This window comes from Loxodonta africana, chromosome 18, assembly GCF_030014295.1.
Source record: "Loxodonta africana isolate mLoxAfr1 chromosome 18, mLoxAfr1.hap2, whole genome shotgun sequence".
NCBI classification, from domain to species: Eukaryota; Metazoa; Chordata; class Mammalia; order Proboscidea; family Elephantidae; genus Loxodonta; species Loxodonta africana.
In genome coordinates, this window is record NC_087359.1 from 42014208 (window position 1) to 42028352 (window position 14145).

Below are 14145 nucleotides of genomic sequence, written 5' to 3' on the forward strand. Positions count from 1 at the left end.
TGTTTATAGGAGTTCCCAAAGATTTGAAAGAGAGTGTCACATTGTAAGATTTACAGCTTAGAAATATCGCTCTGGCAGAAAGATGGAGGAAGCATTAGAGTAGAATGAGACTGGGTACAAGGAGACCATTTGCAGACCATTAAAACAGTCCAAGGATGGAAGCTAATGAGGTGCTGCATGAGGGCAATGGGGACAGTTATATAGAGATAGGGACATATTTAAAAGCTGTATACAAAAAAAATATTCAATTAGACTCTGTGAGCAATTCAGTGTGGTAGGGGAAGATCTGTCTACACTAACTTGAGAGAATGATTGTGACTACTCATAGAAAAGGGGAAAATGAGGTAATTTTGGGTATAGGAGGATGATGTGTCCTGTTTGATCATATTAGGTATGATAGCCCAGTGAGTTCTCCAAGTGGACATGCCCAGGAGAAAATTGTGCATAGGGTCTTGAACTCCAAAGAGAAAACAGATTGTGTACTGTATCTGTTGGGAGCCCTGGTGGTACACTGGTTAAGTGCTAGGCTGCTAACTGGAAGATCAGTGGTTGGAACCCACCAGATGCTCTGTAGGACAAAGATGTGGCACCCCCCTTCTATAAAGATTTAAAGCCTTGGAAACCCTATGTGGGGCAGTTCTGTTCTGGCCTATAGGGTTGCTATGAGTTGGAACTGACTCCATGACAACTGGTTCACTGCATCTCTAAGTCATTGTATTAAAGACATAGAAGTTATATAGGTAGATGGGATCAGCCAGAAAAGCCACACAACATGAGAAGTGAAAATGATTAAATCACAGCATTCTGGGGGCACTAACATTTAAGAGGTGGCAGAAGGAGAGAAGACCATGATTGCAGGTTATGCGAGGGAAGTGAAATTTAAGAAGGAAGCCTCTCTTATAGTGGGAATGAAAGAAGGAAGCTAAATAAGAGAACTGAAAAGTTTCCAGTAGACTTGACAACTAAGAAACCACTGTTGACATTTGTGAGTGTAATTTCAGGGGAGCTTTGAGGGTGAGAACAGATTACTGAGAATAGATGAGTCTGTGAAAGGTTAGAAAATATGAACAATAAGTGTACCAGGCTCTTCCAAGAAGCTGGACTTTAAGATGAAGGACAGTGTCATTAGGAAGAAGCCAGAGGGCAATGCACAGTACAGGAAAGAATTTTGAAAGTTGGGAGGAGTTCAAGAATATTTACATACTGAAGTGAAAAAGTTTTTGAGGAGAACCAAACCCAAAGTCATTGAGTCAATTCCAACTCATAGCAACCCTACAGGACAAAGGAGAATTCCTCTATAAGGTTTTCAAGGCTGTAACTCTTCACAGAAGCAGACTGTCACATCTTTCTCCCACAGAGCACCTGGTGGATTCCAACTGCTGACCTTCTGGTTAATAGCCAAGTGCTTAACCACTATACTACCAAAGCTCCTTTTGAGGAAAGTGAACTTAAATACAGTAGAAAAAAGTGATAACTGATGGAGCAAGTTTTAAAAAGTAGAAAGGGGTTGTGCTTCGGAGACTTGTAAAGTATTAGAAGCAGATGTGTGGAAAGAAGACGGTAATTTTCCTCTGAAATAGGAGGAAGAATCAGTTCAGATATAAATATTTTTATATGTGGGTGGTTTATAAGTTAAGAAGTTTTGTTTTCTGTTTGTATATTTTCTCTATTGACTTTTATTTTATCTGCAATACAGAATAAAGGCTAGGTCATGTGCAGAAAATGTGGAGGAAGGCAGTAGTATTATAACCTTGAGAAGCATGGCAGAATCAAAGAAAGCTCTTGTAAAGAATGGCACAAACACTTATAGAGGGCTACGGTACAACACTGGGGACAAAGGAATTTAAATGTAACTTTCATTGGGAAAAAGAGTGGAAAAAATATGATAAAAAGGGGTTTAAATGATAAATAATTCCTAGCAACAAACATATACCTTTATCATAGACAGAATTGACAAACTTTCTGGAATTTATCTTTATAAGGGTCTCTTTCATTAATTTTTTTTTTTCATTAGGCCATAAACTAACTTGGGGGTAAGAGATAGGTGTTTCAGTTTTGTATCCTTAGCTAAGTACAAAGATCTACCACTTAATGCATTTTATTACAAAGACTTTTGGTTTCCTATATGGAGCTCTTTTCTTTAAAGAAGATTATAGAATCTCAACTTTGTTCAGTCAACAACATGCCCAAGTCAAAGACATTAATCATAACTGATCTATACGCATCATGGTAATTCTTGGTCAAGAGCAGGGATCTGAAAACTTTTTCTCTCAAGGTCCAAATAGTAAATATATTTGGCTTTACAAGCCATACAGTCTGTTACAATTACGGAACTTTGATATTGTAGTGCAAAAGCAGCCATAGATAATAGACAACATGTGATCAAATGACTTTGACTGTATCCCAATAAAACTTTCTTTACAAAAATGGTAGGTGGTGGGGGGGTGCCAAGATGGCTGACTAGGTAGATGCTACATCGGATCCCTCTTGCAACAAAGACTCGGAAAAACAAGTGAATCGATCACATACACGACAATCTACAAACCCTGAACAACAAACACAGATTTAAAGAGTTGACCTGAGTGACAAAGACAGAGAACGAACAACCACGGGGAAGCAGCAACTGTTTTCGGAGCCTGGAGCCAGCGTCCCAGTCAGGTAACCTTGGCGCCGGACTTAGGATTGGGCGCAGGGGAGAACTGAGCACTGCATTTTCTCACGGCACAAACATGGGGCGCGGCCCTACCCCCCTGAACTGACCCAGGGAGGGGGCCCAGTCGGTCCATGCGGGCGTTGCGGCGATGGGGCTGCCCGGAGGAGAAGTTGCTGGGAGGCAGTGACTGGTTTTGGAGCTGGGAATGCAGCATCCCAGCTGGGGAACCTTGGCACCGGGCTTTAGATTGGGCGCAGGGGAGAGCTGAGCACGGCATCCTCTCACGGCGCAAACAGGGGGCGCAGCTCTACTCCCCTGAACTAACCCCGGGAGGGGGCCCAGCCGGTCCGCGGGGGCGACGCTGCGACGTGGCTGGCGGGACGAGAAGTCCCTGGGAGGCAGCAACTGATTTTGCAGCCGGGAGTGCAGCGTCCCAGCAGGGGAACCTTGACGCTGGGCTTTAGACTGGCAGCAGAGGAACTGACCGCGGCTTCTGCGGGCCAGACCCTCTGGGGCAACCTCTACCCAGCCAGCACACATAGGCGACACGCCCCTTGGGAATCTAAGATAAAATAGTCATCCCAAGCAAGATAAGCAACTTTGGCTATATCCTGGGGTGCTACTCTCTCCTGTTTTTCTGAACCCTCCCCTCCCCTTCCCAGACGGCTTCATTAACATTGGAATTTCCTGAGCCAGAGGGAGAACAGCTCCAGCTCCGCGGCTTTTCTTTTCCCCCTTTTTTTTTTGGTCTTTTCCTAACCCATTCTTCCGGCCTGAGAAAAGCAACCACAAAAAACCCAGGGACCAAAAATCCTTCCCTAATTGGACTAAAAACACAGAACCAGCTCCAGCCAAGCATATATGATCCATATCTCGGGCTTTCATCCCTACAGGGAACAAGGTGGCTACTATAATGCAAAGGCATTTCTGATAGGGATTTGACTGCATTTTTTTTAGCGGATTTACTGGAAAAACAAGTTTCCCAGGTCTGATATCTCTGCTTATTCAACAGAGCCCTAACTGACCCGCAACAGGGAACTGAGGGCTGAAGCTCCCCCCACACCACCTAGCCTCTTGCCTTAGGGGTCTAAGGAGGGTGACACCTACCAATCTGTAGAGGTACTTGCATTGGGGGCCTAAGGTACAGCTGCAGAGCCCTCCCAAGAAGGTGCTTTAGGAATAGAGACACACCTACCTCATTGACACTTGGGGGAAGCCTGTCAGCATCCTGCCCCCTCTGGAGTGTGAACCCTAGCTGCTAATAGAATCAGGTGCACACAACTATCACCACTACTTCTCAAGGTGGATAGGTGATAGGGTGCAGCACACACTTGATGACCCAAAATCAGATTCTACACAAGAATAGTGAATAGACTCAGGCATATATAACTGGCAACAGCCCAAACCAGCTGGTAATAGGTCATAAGTAAGTCAAGGGCTACAACAATCAAGACAGTACAATCTAGTAGCCCATCCATGTATATTGAAACAAAACAAGATAAGACTCAGTGAGCAAATACAGAATAAATCATTACAATATCTTAGTGATGGCTCGCAGACAGCAGTCCATATCAAACCACATAAAGAAGCAGACCATGACAGCTTCTACAACCCCCCAAACAAAAGAATCAAAATCTTTCCCAAATGAAGATACAATCCTGGAATTATCAGATACAGAATATAAAAAACTAATTTACAGAATGCTTCAAGACATCAGGGATGACCTCAGAAATGAAATAAGGCAAACTGCAGAAAAAGCCAAGGAAGACACTAATAAAACAGTTGAAGAACTCAAAAAGATTATTCAAGAACATAGTGGAAAAATTAATAAGTTGCAAGAATCCACAGAGAGACAGCATGCAGAAATCCAAAAGATTAACACTAAAATTACAGAATTAGACAATGCAACAGGAAGTCAGAGGAGCAGACTCGAGCAATTAGAATGCAGAGTGGGAAATCTGGAGGACCAGGGAATTAACACCAACATAGCTGAAAAAAAATCAGATAAAAGAATTTAAAAAAATGAAGAAACCCTAAGAATCATGTGAGACTCTATCAAGAAGGATAATTTGCGTGTGATTGGAGTCCCAGAATGGGGAGGGAGGACAGAAAACACAGAGAGAATAGTTGAAGATCTCCTGACAGAAAACTTCCCTGACATCATGAAAGACGAAAGGATATCTATCCAAGATGCTCATCGAACCCCATTTAAGATTGATCCAAAAAGAAAAACACCAAGACATATTATCATCAAACTTGCCAAAACCAAAGATAAACAGAAAATTTTTAAAGCAGCCAGGGATAAAGGAAAGGTCTCCTTCAAGGGAGAATCAATAAGAATAAGTTCAGACTACTCAGCAGAAACCATGCAGGCAACAAGGCAATGGGATGACATATACAGAGCACTGAAGGAGAAAAACTGCCAGCCAAGGATCATATATCCAGCAAAACTCTCTCTGAAATATGAAGGTGAAATTAAGATATTTACAGATAAACACAAGCTTAGAGAATTTGCAAAAACCAAACCAAAGCTACAAGAAATACTAAAGGAAATTGTTGGGTCAGAAAACCAATAATATCAGATACCAGCACAACACAAGGTCACAGAACAGAACATCCTGATATCAACTCAAATAGGGAAAACACAAAAACAAATTAAGATTAATTAAAAAAAAATGCTCAAAACAGGGAATCATTGAAGTCAATATGTAAAAGATCACAATAATCAAAAAGAGGGACTAAATACAGGTGGCATAGAACTGCCATATGGAGAGGGATGCAAGGCGATATAGGACAACACAAGTTAGGTTTTTACTTAGAAAAATAGGGGTAAATATTAAGGTAACCACAAAGAGGTATAACAACTCCATAACTCAAAATAAAAATCAAGAAAAACGTAACAACTTAGCAAACATAAAGTCAAATACTATGAAAATGAGGATCTCACAATTTACAAAGAAAAACATGTCAGGACAAAACAGTAAGTGGAAAAATGAAATTGTCAACAACACACATAAAAAGGCATCAAAATGACAACACTAAACACTTACTTATCTATAATTACGCTGAATGTAAATGGACTAAATGCACCAGTAAAGAGACAGAAAGTCCCGGACTTAATAAAGAAACATGATCCGTCTGTATGCTGCCTAAGAGAGACACACCTTAGACTTAGAGACACAAACTAAAACTCAAAGGATGGAAAAAAATATATCAAGCAAACAATAAGCAAAAAAGAAGAGGAGTAGCAATATTAATTTCTGACAAAATAGGCTTTAAACTTAAACCCACCACAAAGGATAAGGAAGGACACTACATAAGGATAAAAGGGACAATTGACCAGGAAGATATAACCATATTAAACATTTATGCACCCAATGACAGGGCCGCAAGATACATAAATCAAATTTTAACAGAATTGAAAAGTGAGATAGACACCTCCACAATTATAGTAGGAGACTTCAACACACCACTTTCGGAGAAGGACAGGACATCCAGTAAGAAGCTCAATAGAGACACGGAAGACCTAATTAAAACAATCAACCAACTTGACCTCATTGACTTATACAGAACTCTCCACCCAACTGCTACAAAGTATACTTTTTTTTCTAGTGCACATGGAACATTCTCTAGAACAGACCACATATTAGGTCATAAAACAAACCTTTGCAGAATCCAAAACATCGAAATATTACAAAGCATCTTCTCAGACCACAAGGCCATAAAAGTGGAAATCAATAAAAGAAAAATTAGGGAAAAGAAATCAAATACTTGGAAACTGAACAATACCCTCCTGAAAAAAGACTGGGTTATAGAAGACATTAAGGAAGGAATAAGGAAATTCAAAGAATGCAACGAGAATGAAAATACTTCCTATCAAAACCTCTGGGACACAGCAAAAGCAGTGCTCAGAGGCCAATTTATATTGGTAAATGCACACATACAAAAAGAAGAAAGAGCCAAAATCAGAGAACTGTCCCTACAACTTGAACAAATAGAAAGTAAGCAACAAAAGAATCCATCAGGCACCAGAAGAAAACAAATAATACAAATTAGAGCTGAACTAAATGAATTAGAGAACAGAAAAACAATAGAAAGAATTAACGAAGCCAAAAGCTGGTTCTTTGAAAAAATTAACAAAATTGATAAACCATTGGCTAGACTGACTAAAGAAATACAGGAAAAGAAGCAAATAACCCGAATAAGAAACAAGAAGGGCCACATCACAACACACTCAACTGAAATTAAAAGAATCAGATCAGATTATTACGAAAAATTGTATTCTAAAACTTTGCAAACCTAGAAGAAATGGATGAATTCCTGGAAAAACACTACCTACCTAAACTAACACAATCAGAAGTAGAACAACTAAATAGACCCATAACAAAAAAAGAGATTGAAACGGTAATCAAAAAACTCCCAACAAAAAAAAAAAAGCCCTGGCCCAGACAGCTTCACTGCAGAGTTCTACCAAACTTTCAGAGAAGAGTTAACACCACTACTACTGAAGGTATTTCAAAGCATAGAAAATGACGGAATACTACCCAACTTATTCTATGAAGCCATCATCTCCCTGATACCAAAACCAGGTAAAGACGTCACAAAAAAGGGAAAGTACAGACCTATATCCCTCATGAACATAGATGCAAAAATCCTCAACAAAATTCTAGCCAATAGAATTCAACAACATATCAAAAAAATAACCCACCACAACCAAGTGGGATTTATACCAGGTATGCAAGGATGGTTTAATATTAGAAAAACCATTAATGTAATCCACCATATAAATAAAAGACAAAAACCACATGATCTTATCAATTGATGCAGAAAAGGCATTTGACAAAGTCCAACACCCATTTATGATAAAAACTCTCACCAAAATAGGAATTGAAGAAAAATTTCTCAACATAATAAAGGGCATCTATACAAAGCCAACAGCCAACATCACTCTAAATGGAGAGAGCCTGAAAGCATTTCCCTTAAGAACGGGAACCAGACAAGGATGCCCTTTATCACTGCTCTTATTCAACATCGTGCTAGAAGTCCTAGCCAGAGCAATTAGGCTAGACAAAGAAATAAAGGGCATCCGGATTGGCAAGGAGGAAGTAAAATTATCTCTATTTGCAGATGACATGATCTTATACACAGAAAACCCTAAGGAATCCTCCAGAAAACTACTGAAACTAATAGAAGAGTTTGGCAGAGTCTCAGGTTATAAGATAAACATACAAAAATCACTTGGATTCCTCTACGTCAACAAAAAGAACATCGAAGAGGAAATCACCAAATCAATACCATTCACAGTAGCCCCCAAGAAGATAAAATACTTAGGAATAAATCTTACCAAAAATGTAAAAGACCTATACAAAGAAAACTACAAAGCACTACTACAAAAAATTAAAAAGGACATACTTAAGTGGAAAATCATACCTTGCTCATGGATAGGAAGACTTAACATAGTAAAAATATCTATTCTACCAAAAGCCATCTATACATACAATGCACTTCCTATCCAAATTCCAATGTCATTTTTTAATGTGATAGAGAAACAAATCACTAACTTCATATGGAAGGGAAAGAAGCCTCGGATAAGCAAAGCATTACTGAAAAAGAAGAAGAAAGTGGGAGGCCTCACTCTACCTGATTTCAGAACCTATTATACAGCCACAGTAGTCAAAATAGCCTGGTACTCGTACAACAACAGACACATAGACCAGTGGAACAGAATTGAGAACCCAGATATAAATCCATCCACATATGAGCAGCTGATATTTGACAAAGACCCAGTGTCAGTTAATTGGGGAAAAGATAGTCTTTTTAACAAATGATGCTGGCATAACTGGATATTCATTTGCAAAAAAATGAAACAGGACCCATACCTCACACCATGCACAAAAACTAACTCCAAGTGGATCAAAGACCTAAACATAAAGACTAAAACGATAAAGATCATGGAAGAAAAAATAGGGGCAACCTTAGAAGCCCTAATACAAGGCATAAACAGAATACAAAACATTACCAAAAATGATGAAGAGAAACCAGATAACTGGGAGCTCCAAAAAATCAAACACCTATGCTCATCTAAAGACTTCACCAAAAGAGTAAAAAGACCACCTACAGACTGGGAAAGAATTTTCAGCTATGACATCTCCGACCAGCGCCTGATCTCTAAAATCTATATGATTCTGTCAAAACTCATCCACAAAAAGACAAACAACCCAATCGAGAAGTGGGCAAAGGATATGAACACACACTTCACTAAAGAAGATATTCAGGCAGCTAACAGATACATGAGAAAATGCTCTCGATCATTAGCCATTAGAGAAATGCAAATTCAAACTATGATGAGATTCCATCTCACTCCAACGGGGCTGGCATTAATCCAAAAAACACAAAATAATAAATGTTGGAGAGGCTGCGGAGAGATTAGAACTCTTACACACTGCTGTGGGAATGTAAAATGGTACAACCACTTTGGAAATCTATTTGGCGTTATCTTAAACAGTTAGAAATAGAACTACCATACAACCCAGAAATCCCACTCCTCGGAATATACCCTAGAGAAATAAGAGCCTTCACACAAACACATATATGCACACCCATGTTTATTGCAGCTCTGTTTACAATAGCAAAAAGCTGGAAGCAACCAAGGTGTCCATCAACGGATGAATGGTTAAATGAATTGTGGTATATTCACACAATGGAATACTACGCATCGATAAAGAACAGTGACGAATCTCTGAAACATTTCATAACATGGAGGAACCTGGAAGGCATTATGCTGAGCGAAATTAGTCAGAGGCAAAAGGACAAATATTGTATAAGACCACTATTATAAGATCTTGAGAAATAGTATAAACTGAGAAGAACACATACTTTTGTGGTTACGAGGGAGGGAGGGAGGGTGGGAGAGGGTTTTTTACTGATTGATTAGTAGATAAGAACTGCTTTAGGTGAAGGGAAGGACAATACTCAATACATGGAAGGTCAGCTCAACTGGACTGGACTGGACCAAAACTAAAGAAGTTTCCGGGATAAACTGAATACTTCGAAGGTCAGCGGAGCAAGGGCGGGGGTTTGGGGACTATGGCTTAAGGGGACTTCTAAGTCAATTGGCAAAATAATTCTATTATGAAAACATTCTGCATCCCACTTTGAAATGTGGCGTCTGGGGTCTTAAATGCTAACAAGCGGCCATCTAAGATGCATCAATTGGTCTCAACCCACCTGGAGCAAAGAAGAATGAAAAACACCAAGGTCACACGATAACTAAGAGCCCAAGAGACAGAAAGGGCCACATGAACTAGAGACTTACATCATCCTGAGACCAGAAGAACTAGATGGTGCCTGGCTACAACCTATGACTGCCCTGGCAGGGAGCACATCAGAGAACCCCTGAGGGAGCAGGAGATCAGTGGGATGCAGACCCCAAACTCTCACAAAAAGACCATACTTAATGGTCTGACTGAGACTAGAGGAATTCCGGCAGTCATGGTCCCCAAACCTTCAGTTGGACCAGGACAGGAACCATTCCCGAAGACAACTCAGCAGTCATGAAAGGGACTGGACAGTGGGTAGGAGAGAGATGCTGATGAAGAGTGAGCTAATTATATCAGGTGGACGCTTGAGACTGTGTTGGCATCTCCTGTCTGGAGGGGGTTGGGAGGATAGAGAGAGTTGGAAGCTGGCAAAATTGTCATGAAAGGAGAGACTGGAAGGGCTGACTCATTAGGGGGAGAGCAAGTGGGAGAACGGAGTAAGGTGTATATAAACTTATATGTGATGGTCTGACTTGATTTGTAAACGTTCACTTGAAGCTCAGTAAAAGTTAATTAAAACAAAAATGGTAGGTGGTGGGAGCCAAGATGGTGGAATAGACAGATGCTTCCAGTGAGCCCTCTTTACAACAAAGACCCCCCAAAACAAGTGAAACTAGTATATTTGTGACAAGCTGGGAGCCCTGAGCTTCAAAGGTGAGCTTAGAAAATGAACTGAGGGGCAAGGGGAGGAATAGACCATTCAGAAGCAGAGAGGAGTTACCAGACCTGAATCGCCGGGAGTCCTCAGGCATTACTCCTGGAGCAGCGGCAGCAGGCTGGTACCAGTGTTCCCCGCAGTTTCCTCAAGGAGAAGCAGCCAGCCTCACAGCCTACTCACACCTCCGGAACCGGACAGCAACAGCGCTCTCAGCAAAAGCTAAGTACTTGTGGATATTTTAAGGTGCCCCCTCCGCCCCCAAGCCAGCTTCAGCGGCTGAATTCCCCGGGCCTGAGATCGGCCCTACTGAGCACCTAGAGCCATCCACCCGGCCTTGGGGAAGGAAAAAAATTTGCAATTGGGGGAAAAGATAATTTGCTAGCCCCACTAACTGGGGGAGCTCAGGACAGAAGCAGCTCCTGTCCAGGCATAAACCGACTGTGGACCTTGAGCACCTGTCCCTTCTGCACGGACCTATGTGGGCCTACTTCGGGAGAATAGGCCCTTGTTGGCAAACTCCAACTATTTCAACTGTGCAGTGGAGAGGTGGGTGTTTGATGTTTAACATTGTTTTGCCTATTAAACCTACCCACATCAGGGACCTAAGGACTGGTAGCTCCACTCAGGTCACCCAGCCACCCATGACAGGAGTCCAAAGATAACTGGTATCTCCCAGTCCTTACAACCAAAAACTCTGGGTAACTACGGTCCATCTGCAGAACCCACCCACCTGCATGCTCTGGGGAACAGGGATGCGCTTTTCTCAGAGACACTTGAGGGTCGGTTCTCAGCCCCCTGCCTTGTTCACAGCGTGACCCCCTGCTGCAATCAGATACCAGTATATATGCCAAACACCCCTGCCCCTCTAAGAGTCTAGGACAGAGCCTGTACCACACACTTGATGATCAGCTACCTGGAAACTTGAGCTGAATTCATACGAGAAAACTGAATGGACTCCTAGACTGATATACCGGATAACAGCTCTAGCCATCTTTGGACAGGATGTCAGAGCTCCAAAGGCTAAAATAATCGAGGTAGTTCACTCAAGCAACCCATAGGGGTATACCAAAAGAAAACAAAGCAAGCAGCTACGACACACTAAGCAAGCATAAAATAATACAATAACTTATAGATGGCTCGGAGAGAACAGTCAATATCAAGTCACATAAAGGAACAGACCATGATCACCTCAACAGGCTCTCAAAACAAAGAATCCAGGGATCTTCTAGATGAAAGTGCATTCCTGGAATTACCAGAGCCAGAATAAAAAAGTTTAATATACAGAACCCTTCAAGACATCAGGAAGGAAATGAGGCAATTTGTAGAACAAGCCAAGGAACACACAGATAAAGAAATTGAAGAATTAGAATGATTATTCAGGAACACAATGAAGTTTAATAAGCTGGAAAAATCCACAGACAGCAATCAGAAATTCAGAAGATTAACAATCAAATTACAGAATTAGACAACTCAAAAGAAAGTCAGAGGACCAGAATTGAGCAAGTAGAAGCTAGAATTTCTGAACTCGAAGATAAATCACTTGGCACTAATATATTTGAAGAAAAATCAGATAAAAGAAATAAAAAAAAAAATGAAGAAACCTTAAGAATCATGTGGGACTCTCTCAAGAGAAATAACCTATGAGTGAATGGAGTACCGGAACAGGGAGGATAACAGAAAATACAGAGAAAATTGTTGAAGATTTGTTGGCAGAAAACTTCCCTGCTATCATGAAAGATGAGAAGATATCTATCCAAGATGCTCGTCAAACTCCACATAAGGTAGATCTTAAAAGAAAGTCATCAAGACATATTATAATCAAACTTGCCAAAACCAAAGATAAAGAGAGAATTACAAGAGCAGCAAGGGATAAATGAAAAGTCCCCTACAAAGGAGAGTAAATAAGAATAAGCTCGGGCTACTCGGCAGAAACCATGCAAGCAAGAAGGCAATGGGATGACATATTTTAAAAAATGAAGGAAAAAAATTGCCTGCCAAGAATCATACATCCATCAAAACTGTCTCTTAAATATGAAGGTGAAATAAAGACATTTCCAGATAAACACAAATTTAGGGAATTCATAAAAACCAAACCAAAACTACAAGAAATACTAAAGGGAGTTCTTTGGTTAGAAAACCAATAATATCAGGTGTCAACCTAAGACTAGAACACTGGGCAGAGCAACCAGAAGTCAACCCAGACAGGGAAATCCAAAAAAAAAAAACAAAGCAAGATTATAAAAAAAAGCCCCAAACAGGGTAACAGCGATGTTAATATATAAAAGAAGACAACATTAAAATAAAAAGAGGGACTAAGGAATGTAATCATACACCTTCCATATGGAGAGAAAGATACGGTGATACAAGGAAATAAAAGTTACATTTAAATTTAGAAAAATAGGGATAAATAATTAGGTAACCACAAAGGAGACAAACTATACTACTCACCAAAATAAAATACAAGAAAAAAATAGAGACTCAGCAGAAAGAAAATTAACAACAACAAACATGAGGAAAGGAAAATATATAAAGATAATCTACTCAGCACATAAAAGAAACTGTCAACAACACACAAAAAAAGATATCAAAATGATAGCACCAAATTCATATCTATCCATAATTACCCTGAATGTAAAAGGACCAAATGCACCAATAAAGAGAGAGTGGCAGAGTGGATTAAAAAACAAGATATGTCTATACGCTGCCTACAAGAGACACACCTGAGACTTAGAGACACAAACTAAAACTCAAAAAATGGAAAAAAATATATCGAGCAAACAACAATCAAAAAAGAGCAGGAGCGGCAATATTAATTTCTGACAAATAGACTTTAAATTTAAATCCATCATAAAGGATAAGGAAGGATACTATATAATGATTAAAGGGAATATACACCAAGAAGATATAACCATATTAAATATTATACACCCAATGACAGGGCTACAAGATACATAAAACAAACTTTATTTGCATTGAGAAGTGAGATAGACAGCTCCACAATAATAGTAGGAGACTTCAACACACCACTTTTGGTGAAGGACAGGACATCCAGAAAGAAGCTCAATAAAGACACGTAAGATCTAAATGCCGCGATCAACTCACTTCACCTCATGGGCATATACAGAACACTCCACCCAAAAGCAACCAAGTATACTTTCTTTTCTAGTGCACGTGGAACTTACTTGAAAATAGACCACACATTAGGTCACAAAGCAAGCCTTAGCAGAATCCAAAACACTGAACTATTACAAACCATCTTCTCTGACCATAAATCCATAAGAGTGGAAATCAATAACAGGAAAAGCACGGAAAAGAAATCAAACACTTGGAAACTGAACAATGCCCTGCTTAAAAAAGACTGGATTATAGAAGACATTAAGGATGGAATAAAGAAATTCAGAGAATCTAATGGGAATGAAAACATTTCCTATCACAACCTTTGGGACACAGCAAAAGTGGTGCTCATAGGCCAATTTATATCAATAAATGCACACATACAAAAAGCAGAAAGGGCC